The following is a 10,727-nucleotide window of genomic DNA, read 5'->3' on the forward strand; positions in this document are numbered from 1 at the left end:
GCATACATTGTCTCGGTCGGCGAGCAGCCTATGCCAAAGTACAACAAGTTTTCTCGAGCAGTGAATGTATTGTTTCACAGTCGGTAAACTCTTTGCTAAGGTAACTTGCATGCTTTTTTCGACCAGACTCGTCATGCTGCCCCAGTACACACCTCATAGACCCCTCGAGGACCATCAAGTACAGATTAACAGTCTCTTTCCATAGGGAGGCAACAGAATCAGAGGCTCCTGCAACTATTCTTTTATTTCTCAATGCCCCTTGGCAATCATTATTCCACTTGACCGTTTGATTTTTTCTTTCACGACTTGAATGGGTTCACACGTGGCTGTTAGATGAGATGTGAACCGTGAAATGTAGTTCAATCTACCTAGGAGACCACGAACCTCTTTTTTCTGTTTTCGGTTCAGGCATTTCTTGTATTACTTTTTTTTTTTTTTTTTTTTTGCAGGATCAACCTCGATTCCTCTCTTACAATGAACCCCAACATTTTACCGGACCGCATTCTGAAAGTGCACTTATTTGAATTCAACCTCAGTTTGAATTGTCTCAACCGGTCGACCAACTTGGCCAGATCCACCAGATGCCCCTCTTCTGTTTGGGACTTTGCTATCATGTCATCAACATAGCATTCAATTTCATGATGAATCATATCATGAAACAAAGTCACCATGACTCTCTGACACGTGGCACCGGTGTTCTGCTTCTCTAGAGGACAATCTTCTCTCCATGGTAGCTTGTGCACAACGACATCGGTATCCGACCCTGGCCTATCCTGACACGACCAGGCGAAGGTATCCACATGCTCTTTCAACAGGGCTACCATTCTGCTCTCGACTCGCCTCTGAAACGGCTCCAATTTTCACTTTCTGACCTAGGCGGTGCCTGGAATAACAATCTTGAATCGCTCCTCGTGCGGCCGAATCACGTTCTCCTCTTGTTTCAACAACCTGGCTAATCTTCCAGCAGATCACAATCTTCTTTGCCTTCTTCTTTGGCACGATAGATCGGATTGTCGAAGTCATACAGAGGTGTAACCGAATTGTTATCACTGAGATCCGGAGCATATTTTTCGAAGTCGGAACGAGACAAATCAAAAAAAGGAAAAAATGAAAACAAACATTGCCATTTTTATTTGTTTTTTAAACTACAAAAATAAATGAAAAACAGGGAACACCGCTTTTAATCATAAAACATCCATTTATTAATGATGCAAAATGTTGCACAATGAAACATGAGGTGGCCCTTACAATGGACCATTACGTTTCGGGCAAAACGTATGGCTTCCATGCAAACAAAATTGAAAACAGAAAAATATTACTCTTTCGGATGAGTGACAATGATGATCTTTTAGGCCTTCCAGTTCCCTGGTACGCACGATTTTATCCATGAGTCCAGTTCACAGTCACTGTCAATCTCTTCACCTACTGTACAGGCGTGACCTGGATCCAACATTCCAGCACTGACGAATGTGAACGATGGACGACATCCTCTGTTTTGCCCAAACAAGTCTTGGTCTGGATGATAGCCAACCCCGAACATATCCGCTTTCACCACAATGTCTATGATTTTTCCCCAGCCTAGGGCTTTCCCGTTCTTCACCACTTCCATGGCCTGCTTGTAAGAAGAAATGGACAGCTTTTTCTCTTTCTCAACACAACTGGCATTTTCTACCTTGACGGTCTCAGCTGCCTGACATGGTGTTTCAAATATTTCACTGTCCATTTCTACCTGCTTGAATGATGACAAGTGGCTGACAAAGATGTCCTCCTTCCCCCAATCAACTTTCTCAAATCGGAAACGTCCTTCATCCATCATTCTCTGGATCGTCTCCCTCAGCATTACACACCCATTTGTAGTGACGGTGCAGGCAGCACAACGATTATCACAACCAGGGAAAACTCCCCTCTTCATCAGATGTCTCTTGACCACAGACATTGGAGTCCTCAACTGATCCACTCCCGTCACCTCTAATTTTCTCTTATCCTCTGTCATCACATTTACCCCCATAGGACCATGCATCGGCACGGGGTTAGCGTTAACATCTGGCATCGGTGCAAAATCGATGGCTTTGGCATCCACCAAATCTTGAACGACATGCTTAAAAGCTTTACACCCCTTAACGTGATGTCCGGGTGCACCAGCATGGAACTCGCACCTAACATTCTCATCATAACTTGCAAGCCTCTGCTCCGGTTTCCCTGGAACCAATGCCCTTGGCTGCACCAACCCAAGATCCTTCAACCTTTTAAACAGAGAGGCATAAGTCACGGGCGGTTTATTAAAATGACGATCTGTCGTCCTTCTTCTCACTTGGCACCCAGTTTTCTGTGTCCTCTGTTGAGGTGACTGTCGTTACCGTAGTACAGATTGATTACTAGTAGGGATCGTTACTGTAGCAGCATACGGGTGGTAACGATCTTTACCCCTTTTGGCATGCACATCCCTTGAGTTAACCTCCTTCTTGTGCTGACTATTGCCAAAGGGCTTCTCTACTCCAGACGACAGAGCATCTCCCCGGATTTCCCCCATTCTCAACCACTTTTCAATCCTCTCCACCTTCTCGGCGATTGCTTTCTGCCCCAAGGCGAGCCCTTGCACAACATTGAACAACTCCCTTACCATCTCTTTCAATTCGAGAAGGTCGGCGTTGGGTGGATTCATCATTCTTGTGTCAATCAAACATGTTAGAAGCTGACACCTGCAAAACAGAAGACAAGTTATTATAACTCACTCATGAATGCAATGTTTATCCATATGAGGAACACTCTTTCCTTCGATTCTGGCTTCATCGAGACGGATGAAAAATTCGACAATAACATTCTGACATCAGGATGTCTCTCAACCAGAATCTCAATCGAGAATGTACCCTGAGTATGAATAGACATGAGTTAGATGCCGATGAATGCAAAATGTTGATGATGCTGATGTATGAATGCAATGCACTGTGCCATCCTCCAAGTCATCTGAACATTCACTGCACTGAGTCACGACCTCTGAACTGATCACAACCATCTGTGGTACAGGAAATCATAAATCCGACTTGGAATTCCGAAATAAACGGAACGGAAGGATACATCACCATCATCACCAGAGATCCTCTGAACAGATAACCATAAGACCCTCTGAACCAGCCCGGGGAATCCTGAAATAAACGGATCCCCACTGATAAATACCGCAGACAGAACTCCGGCGTCTCGGAAATAAATCCATAAATCTGACTTATAAATAAGACTTTGATCAACGGCTGAACCAATAGTCACCATCAGAACATGCATCTGTAAGAATCAACCCTCCCCTCACAGGTGAATTCTAATCAGGTCATCCTAAGGCGGATAATGGTCTCGACAATCGGGCAAAGATACTCAACGGGTTTGCCCTTTCGGGTGTGCCATTGCAGCTCTCTTAAGATCGTCTAAACCAAAGATCCGGGAAAGAACGGTCACCGAAGTCAATAGCTCAAAAGAGGTAACCCAACCAAAGTGGGAACCCCACTATGGAAGAGCTCTCTCATATGAACCTCGTCCGGCTTGTGGTATGTCACGTCGCAACAACATGCCCAACCAACATGTGAGGAACGTGAGACCACACTAATCCTAGGTGTATACTCGGGCCTGGGTTTTAGCCCCACTCAGAACACCCACCCCAAATCAGAGGAACCAACCTGTACAGAGGACAGCAAAATGATAGTATGATGCATGCAAACATTTATGCAAATATATACACAACATAATAATAATAAATGCAATAAATAGAGCAACACAAGCAACCTAAACTATCCTAGAGAACGCTAGGAGAGACTCGCTTAGGGAAGATGGACCAGCAATAGGTCAACTTCTATAGTCCCCAGCTGTCGCATCCGCGAAAAACAACCGACGGGCTAAAACAAAACAAACAGAGCCGCCACCGTGCGTTATTTATCCCAAAAGAGGGAAAGGAAACACTCGAAGTAAACCTGGAAAAGACATGGTCTCGCGACCAAAGAGAGATGGGATCGGGAGTCGGTTATGCGAAGGGAAGGTATTAGCACCCCTACGCATCCGTCGTACTCGACGGGATCCACGCTCAAAAGAATAGAAGAAAGGTTGCTTAAACACTGCTCAAAAGAATGCACACATACACACTGAGAACAACACAGGTGGGAGAAGAGGGGAAAGGGCTCGCTAGGATATCACATCCTATGCCTACGTATCTCATCTGGAATGAGAATCAGAGCTACCGTAGTTCGGCTCACGCACGCCGAAACAAAACACACGCGCAGACGCTGAGACATCAAAACAAATACACAAACGGGCAAACATGGAAACCGAATGCCAACCGCTGGACTTACATCAGACTCCGAACCAAACAAACACACACAGGAAACCAACTGCCAATCGCTGGGCTTACGTCGGACTCCACACAACAAACACCAATAGGATACAGACTGCCAATCGTTGGCCTTACGTCCATCTCCTAACACACAAGAGGGTTAACCAACAAACAAGTTACTAAGGAGTCTGACACTCGAGCCTAGTAACTGTCAAGCAAACACATGCAAAAAGAAAAAGGGTGAACACACAGACTAAAAGGGAGTCGGGAACTCGAGCCTGATAGCTGTCAAGCACAACACACTCAAAAAGAAAAAGGGTGCCCGGAGAGATCTCGTACGACCTCCTGCCTACGTACCTCATCTGGTATGAGGATCAGGGCAACGTAGTTCCCCTTAACAGGGGAGAAACTTCTAACCTAACCAGAAACAGGGAAATGACAAACTAGAAGGGAGCCTGACTCGAGCCTAATAGTTATTATGCAATCCACAATAGTCTTAGGTTGAGGTTTCTATCTAACTTGCACAGGTAGAAAGCTATCCTAAACAGCACAGGCAAAGCAAAGCAAACATACACACAATTAGCACACACTATATACAAACAAAGTGGGCTCATACAAGGTTAGGTTGTGAAACACAAGCCAACTGGAATCGGGTGATGTTAGCTTTTAACCCTAACATTGAGAGTTAGGGTGAAGCAGATGAAATGGGAAGTGAGGGGTGTGCCTCACAGCTCTTATCCCTGTCCTGGGAGAGCTTGACTCAAATAGAAGGGGTGGGAGTTCAGAAAGTTGGAACTCTTCTCCACATATGACTGACTCAACATGGATCTTGGGTTAATATCCACAATGCCTCAACACAAGGTGTGTGAGCAAAGTGGATGACACACAGAATAGCAGGAGATGGATTGCACATCTCTTTTATCTGCCAATTGCCTTATCAAAGGTCTTTTCCTGCTTGGCACAAAGATAAACAAACACAAGCATTGCCTCTTAAGGAGGGCTTCAGACAGGTGCCTGCCCAAGTAACAGGACAGGTCTTCCAGACTACATGAAGTCAGTGAATTATACCTAAAATGGTTAAGCAACCAAGCAACAGCAAAAGCAAGTTCAAAAGAACTCAAAGCAACTTAGGTACCTTCAAGAAGATGCAGATGTGGAATCCATGGATTTAGGTCTTGTAATGTAGAAACAGATGCTCCTCAAGGCTTAGGTGGATGAATGGATGAAGAACAATAGCTCAATCATGCTGGATCTTGCTTGAATCTCCAACTGCCATGGATGAGTTTGAACTTCAACAGCTTCGAATCTTGATGAAACTTGATGGATCTTGCTTCAATCTACCTCCACAATGCTTATGGATCATGAACCAATCGAGAACAAGGCAATGTATGTGAAAGAAATTGATGAAAAGTGAGAGAAAAAGTTTGCAGAGATTTTTCAGATCTGGAAATTATGAGGTGTTAATCATGAAAACAGTTATGCTTTAGCTTTTATATGGTGTGCTAATGATGTTGCTAATCACAATTAAGCCAAATGCAAATGGATTAGTGAAATGGAAGTGTAATGCCAATTTGTCAATTCACCCTCATGTAATGCATGCCAATGGAATAGTGCTCGAATTTGCCCTTGGAATCATTTCAAATGCTGTTTGGAGCCAAGTGTAATTGGTAAAATGTGAAGGCAATGCATAATTTTTGAATTACCACTTTCCCTCCAAAATTCAAATGAAAAGTCCAAAATTTTTGTGATGGAAATGCATGATATATGATGCATGAATTGGATAGTGCATGTCAAGAGAGAAATGTTACAAAAAGAACCACTTCATTTGGCCTTATGGTTTGAAAGTTATGCCTTCTTGAAGTTCAAATTCACTTGGCAATGATTGATCCATATCTATTCAACCATACATGAGAAATTTATGTTCTTGGACTTTTTGGAAATGGGAGAACAATATCTACAACTTTCATGTTCAACAAAATTTCATTTGAAGCATTTTTGATGATGTAATCTTGAGGAGAAAATCTTTCCATTTTTGGTAATTTTGAATTATAAGTCACTTTCTATTTTTGGAAAGTTTTGTCCTGACTTTATTTTCTTCAATGTTGATGTTTGAAATGTCAAATGAGACTTGTTTGAACATGAATGAAATATTTCTAACCATCTCCCACCTTCAAATCCAACAGTTGACTTTTGGTTGACTTTTTCCAGTTGACAGATGACTTGATCATGCACAGATGAATCTGAGCCTCAATCTCCTGATGCAATGGCTCCAAAATGAAACCCTAGTTTTCACAAGCTCAATAAAAGCATATGATGATCCCCATCTCCACAAAGACCCCATCTCCTTGCCAAACCCTGACTGGTATAATTCAATTGATTAGGGTTGACCAGAGGTCAAAACCCTAATCCCAAGGAAACTGATTAGGCACAATGAACCTCTTGGTGATGATAAGACCATGATTATGGTGATGTACCATTGCAACCAAGATAATGACCAATCTCCTTGAGGAACCAAGAAACCCTAACTGAAGCACAAACCCTCAGATGATTAGTGATCAGTTCATGAGACCCCCAAGCTTGCATCTCTTAACCTCTCCATCTTCTGATAAAGACTTAAGAGGATGACTTGCTTATTGTTTCCACATGATATGCAAAGATGCAATGACTAATGTCCTAAAAAAATGAAATGTAACATGCTAAGCTAGTCCCAAGAGAGGAGGGCAAATTTTGAGGTGTTACACCAAGTTTCACTATCATGGAGCTAGGAAAGATAACTCTCTAACCCAGACCCAATGAGCCTATATAACTAACCCATCTTAAGGGTTGAAGGGGGGCCAATTCAGATCCATTCTTTCACCCAAAATACCATACTCAGAGCTTCTTACCTCTCTATTAGAGCTAACCCTAACCACTGTCAAAATACCATACAAACCACAAACAACCCTATAAATACAAGGATATCCTCATTGTATATTTTTAACAAGTATAATTGACATCCACCTTGGGGTCCTAGTAAAACTGACTTGACCACCTTCTTATCCAACAATCAACTTGATGCTCTCCTTTTAAATTCCTTCCAATATGGTGAACTAACAAATAACTACTTCATGTATAGAGGCGACCATGAGGCCATAGAGGAGATGCGTGTCTCTATGGACGATTTGTGTCATCATAATCAAACTTTAGAAGACAATGTCCTTAACCTCCAACAACGCAAATAGAAGGCCGGTCCCATTGAGGAGACAAAAGTTTTAGATCCATAACCCATCTCTAACAATATTTGGGGGGGCCCGTACCTGAAAGTTTCAAGCCATCAACACTCACAGGATTCGATGGAAGAAGCGATCCCAAGAGCATGTGGCCTCTATTAACACGTAGACGACGATCATTGAAGCCTCAAAATCCCTGAAGTGAAAGCTCATCTCTAGCATCTTCAAGGACACCGAGTTAAGGTGGCACTTTAGCCTATTGCGACTCTAAGTCGCTAACTACCCGGACATGGTAAATAAGTTGGTCCACCAGTTCTCGGCGAGCAGACACACGAGGACATCAACCGCGGACCTATTCAATATTTATTATTTCCCTTCAAAATCCTTAAGGGGATATCTCGCTCGATTTAATCAGGCGACCATCAAGTTCATCCACCCAAACCAAGAGATGTTCGTAGGAGCCTTTTAGAACGGACTAAAGGCCATATATTTTAATGAATCCCTCACCTAAAGACCTGTTGTTTCCATGGCGTAAATGGTGATACATGCAGAATATTACATAAAAGGCGAGGAAAGAAACACAAAAAAAAGGGTATGGATGCCAAAGAGCGCACATCTGGAAATCCCGATTCTTCCCAACAGCGGTGCATAATCCATTATACCTTTCCCGTCAGGGACCAGGCGACCTTCAAGCGGAGCGGGAGGCCTACGAAAAACTTCACGAGCTTGAACACTCTCTACGAACAAATATGGTGTGAATTTCTCCATACACATGATATCCCTCTTCCTCCATCCCCAAAAACGGACATTATAAGACCTGAACCCAACATATGGTGAAAATTTCATAAGATCAAAGGCCATCACACATAAGACTTCTATGAGCTAAAAAAAGGAGATTAAGTGCCTCATTGAGGATGGTCACTTGAAGAAATACGTTCGAGGTGACTCCCATAAATCACAGGGAGGCTTTAGATCTTAAGAGTGTGATCCCTATAGAGGCCCCAGTTCCAAGAAGTGCAAGGAGCCAAGTAAAAGAGATAAAGATAGACTTATATGTTATACCCTTAATACCATAACAAGAGGCTTTGTCAGGGGTAGAGAGACTAGCTTTTCCCGTAGAAGATATGAACACAAACTTTTAACTGTAGATAGTTCGCCTACCATCCCTGATATGAGAAGGAAGGAAATTATGGAGTTAGAGATCACCTTCTCAAAGAAGGAAGCTGTTGGAATCCAGCTCCACGACAACGACCCCATGGTCATAACCGTGAGGCGTGGTGATTGGGAAATTAAGCGAGTACTAATTAATGAAGTGAATTTTGCAGACATCCTTTATAACGGGACACCTTCGAGAGACTCTGTCTAGATATGGACAACCTTAAAGCATTCCAAGGCTCGCTAGTGGGATTCTTAGGCGAACAGGTGGAAGTAAAGGTTTACATCACCCAGAAGACCGTATTCGAAAAGGAGGAAAGAGCAAGGATGATTATGGTAAGATACCTCATTATAGATGCCCCTCCTCATAAAACTGATCTTAAGGAGGCATATTTTCAAACTCTTTGGAGCCACCTTATCTATAAAATACCCGTTTATGAAGTACTCGCTGCCAAATGGGCTTGTCAGGGTTATCCAAGGTGAGGAGACCAACCTAAGGTGTTATCTAGACAACTTGAGACTGAAGATGATGATTATGGTCGTGGCTCACGTTCAACATATAAATATGCAAGAAGTGAATATTTTGGATTTGAATCCATAATCAGAGCTCAAGAGGGTAGGATGTCGCCTTTAGAGGACGGAGAGTTAGCAACATTGTTCTAAAAGAGCATGAAAGTCTCATGTAATGATGACATTGATAGTTTGAAGATGTTGTTAGACTTAGCACCATGTCTTATTTAGTTAATTTATCGGTTTGGTTTATTATGACGAGAAATCACCTCTTCCGATTGTATGATTATCTTGAAAACATTAATCTTTTAATGGGGGTGACACTCTTTTCCCTACACACGCAAGGCTTTCTAATGAGGTGCATCACATTTCTTTACAAATTTGCGTAGACATTCGTTCTAGTTTTGTAGGACACGATGATTGAAGGTTGGAGCCTTAATAAGGCATTCTTAATGCCTAGAGGCAATGAATTATGATAGAACCTTAAAAAAGATGCATATGTGGCATTGAATATGTTGAATCCTCATGAAGGAATCTTTTTTGCTCACGAGGATAATAAAACTATGGATCCTCATGAAGAAATCCTTTCCACCCACGAGACTATTAAAACATTGGATCCTCAGGGAAGAATCCTTGTCTCCCACGAGGATATTAAAATGATGGGTCCTTAGAGAGGAATCATTTCCGCCCACGAGGCTACTAAAACGTTGGATTGTCATAGAAAAATCATTGCCACCCACAAGGCTATTAAAACTTTGAATCCTCATGGAAGAATCTTTGTCGCCCACGAGGCTATTAAAATGCAAGATCCTCAATGAGGAACCCTCACCCTCCCAAGGGATAGTATAATGTTGAGAAGCTTACTCACCTAAGAGGGATTTATATAACAATATACTCAAGAAAAATAAGCAGCATAATACAAAGAGAAGAAGTGTTCCTTAAGGCCTTAAATGTCATTAATAAAGCCCGAAGAACGGGAGTACAAAGAAAAAGCCCAACGGGCATCATTACATAAAGGCCCTTATGGGCATGGTTAAAAAATCATCCAAGGGAAAAACAATAGGAAAACTAAAGTAAAAAATGAAATCTCAATGGCCATCCTCCTAAGGTCGCCTTTCTTTTGACGTAGGAGTTTCGCCTGCCCCTGCATTGGCATTCTCAAGCTCAACCTTCCGACTGATAGCTTGGAAATCACCAAGGAAATCTTCATGTAAGGGGAGTCGAGTGTTGACATAATTACTCAAGTCAAACATCATATCATTCCACAACAAAGAAGAAAGATCTTTGGGCGGTTCAAACCGAATTGGCAACCTTGTGTGTTGTTTGCCCTCTTCACCCTCTTCAAGGTTTATAGTGAACTTGTCTTTCTAAGTCGAGGAGGAACTCTTGACATTCCCGTATGGCTTCAATATTTTTGGAGGGTGAGTCTAGATGATGGTGCTCCATTTGTGCCCCTCTCACCTCCTTTTTGAAATTCTAGTAACAGACTATCGATGTCACACTGGATGTTATGACATCCAATTCTGCGCAGACAGGTAATGTTG

This window comes from Lathyrus oleraceus, chromosome 4 (assembly GCF_024323335.1).
Source record: "Lathyrus oleraceus cultivar Zhongwan6 chromosome 4, CAAS_Psat_ZW6_1.0, whole genome shotgun sequence".
Lineage (NCBI taxonomy): Eukaryota > Viridiplantae > Streptophyta > Magnoliopsida > Fabales > Fabaceae > Lathyrus > Lathyrus oleraceus.